At 37.3% G+C, this 2,671-nt stretch overlaps 1 pseudogene; it reads left to right on the top strand.

Annotated features, from left to right (window-relative positions):
* Window positions 1–1,595: 1,595 nt before the first annotated feature.
* On the top strand, window positions 1,596–2,001 carry LOC116888952 (annotated as a pseudogene).
* The last annotated feature ends 670 nt before the right edge of the window (window positions 2,002–2,671 follow it).

The following is a 2,671-nucleotide window of genomic DNA, read 5'->3' as shown; positions in this document are numbered from 1 at the left end:
TGTGTGTGTTTCCATAGGAAACTGAAAATTGTACAAGATCTCAAGATTTGTAAGGAATTGTGTTGGAATTTTGATAGAGATTTCATTGAACCTATAGACTGTTTTTAGAAGGGAACTTTTTTGCTATATTAATCCTACCAATCCATGAACATGAGAGGTATTTCCATCTTTTAATATCTTCTTTAATTTCTTTTTACAATATTTTAATGTTTTTCTCATAAGAGTCTGTTATTTTCTTGGTTAGAGTTACCACAAGATAGTATTTGAGGCTATTGTGGAAGGTGTTTCCTGATTTCTTTTTTAGTTCATTTGCCATTTGCATATAGGAAGGTTACTGATTTTATATATTAATTTTCTATACTGTTAATTTGCTGAAAGTGTTTATCAGCTGTAGGAGTTTCCAAGAGTAATTTAAAGTTCTATTTTATATGCTATCACATATCTATAAATAAGCATACTTTGACCTCTCTCTTCCCAATTTTTATCCCCTTGAATCTTTAGTGGTATTATTGCTATAGCCAAGACTATATTAATTATATAGCCAAGTACTATATTTTATATATATATATATATATATATATATATATATATGCCTTTGTTATGTTTAGGTATGTCTCTTGTATACCTAATTATTTCAGGACTTTTATTATGAAGGGGTGTTAGGTTTTATCAAAGACCTTTCCTACATTTTTAGATGGCTGTGTGGTTTTTATCTTTATGACTGTTTATGAGGTAGATTATATTTACTGATTTATATATGTTTTACCATCCTTAAACTGTAAGATGATGTCATCATACAGGTGTAGGCAGGTACAAGATAGAACGAGAACTGTCATTGGATAAGAAGGAAGGATGGGCGGGAGAAAAGTTTTAGAGAGGGGAGAAGACTGGAGCAAGAGAGAGAGAAGCAGCAGAGAGAACAAAGAGGTGGATGTTAAGATTCTTCTCTGCACATTTACAGGTTGTTATGAATATTCTTAAGGGATGGATGTGTACAGGGCTTTGTATGTCTAGATGACCAAATTATATATTATCAATTGGATCAGAGGTTATTGTGTTGTGTGTTCTTTCATGTGGTGATTTAAGTTCAAGAGAGTGTGTGGTGGCTAGACATGCTAGGCCACCATGAAATTGGGATGTGTATCTCTGGCGTGGAATCAACTTGCTTTGGGAACTAGACAGGTAGAGAGATTGTTGCCAGGCTCAGAGAGTAGCCATTGGCAATGTGTTAGGGGACAGAGCAAAGAGGGTGAGATGCTTTGCTGACTGAGATAAAGATATCTAGCAGATACCTCGGGACACTATGGTGCTGGACCTAGAGCTGGTAAAAAAGACAGCATTTTTTTTTTTTAATTTTACAGCAACAGGCGACGAACTAACGTGGTGGGCAGGAATCCACTAGTAAGCCTAAGAGTTGAGAGAAAGTTTTATTTTATAAGTAAGAGGGGGCCGGCACCGTGTTGAATCACATGATGGCCCAAACCCGGGAACTTTAAACAAAGAAACACAGCACAGACAGGCTTGTAGCAGTAGGTCCCCTGTTTTGATAAGTAGCAGCAACTCAGAGAGTTAGAGATTAAAAGCTGCCGGTCAACATGGGCGGCGTTCGCACCAAGACCGTGAAGAAGGCGGCCCGGGTCATCATCGAGAAGTACTACATGTGCCTGGGTAATGACTTTCACACCAACAATTGCGTGTGCGAGGAGATCGCCATCATCCCCAGCAAAAACCTTCAGAACAAGATAGCTGGCTATGTCATGCATCTGATGAAGCGGATTCAGAGAGGTCCTGTGAGAGGCATCTCCATCAAGTTGCAGGAAGAAGAGAGGGAGAGGAGAGATAATTATGTTCCTGAGGTCTCGGCCCTAGATCAGGAGATCATTGAGAGTGAATCCTGACACCAAAAATGCTGAACTTCTGGATTTGGCAGTCTCTCAACCTCCAGGTCATCCTCAGCCTACGGTTGGGATGAATTTCAAAACACCACATGGGGCTGTTTAATCCGTTATGCCATATTTTCAGTAAACCTGAAAACAAGAAAAAAAAAGCTGCACTTTTAAAAGTTGTTTAGAAATCTTTCAGGATACTCATATTCCTTCTAACGTGGGTTCCATGGGAATTTTGGGTTAAAATCCTAGTTAGAAAAGCTACTTCTTAATGACAGGTATTATTAGAAGGTGATTAAGTTTGTTTTTAGAAGAAGAGAATACAGAGATTACTCGAATCACGTGGGGATTTTCACCCATGGTTTGGAGCTTAGATAGAGAAAATTAGTCCCTGACTCCAAGTAGAGAATTGTGATATTTACAAGTTATTAAGGTTAAACAAACAAAAACAAAAACAAAACAACAACAACAACAAAAAAAAAAAAACCGGAGCTTTCATATTGATATATTTTGGATGTTAAGATTAAATAAAAATCTGAGGCTCCGGGTAAAGAGCTTGACAGATCAATATATTTTGGGCTAAAGTCCTAGTTTGATAAGTTGCCTACTGATTGATATTAAAATTAATTGAAGGTGTTTAACTTGTTTTATGAATTACCCCGCTAATGGCCATATGGCTCGATGATACTGGTTAGTGAGGGTTTGTGGTTATTTTTGCACAACAGGAAACACAGGTTCTTTTAACGTGTGCTTAACAGGAATTTTGGGTTTATTTCCTGATATGA

This window comes from Rattus rattus, chromosome X (genome assembly GCF_011064425.1).
Source record: "Rattus rattus isolate New Zealand chromosome X, Rrattus_CSIRO_v1, whole genome shotgun sequence".
NCBI lineage: Eukaryota > Metazoa > Chordata > Mammalia > Rodentia > Muridae > Rattus > Rattus rattus.
The sequence above is the reverse complement of the archived record's forward strand: the minus strand, read 5'-3'. Positions and strand labels throughout refer to the sequence as shown.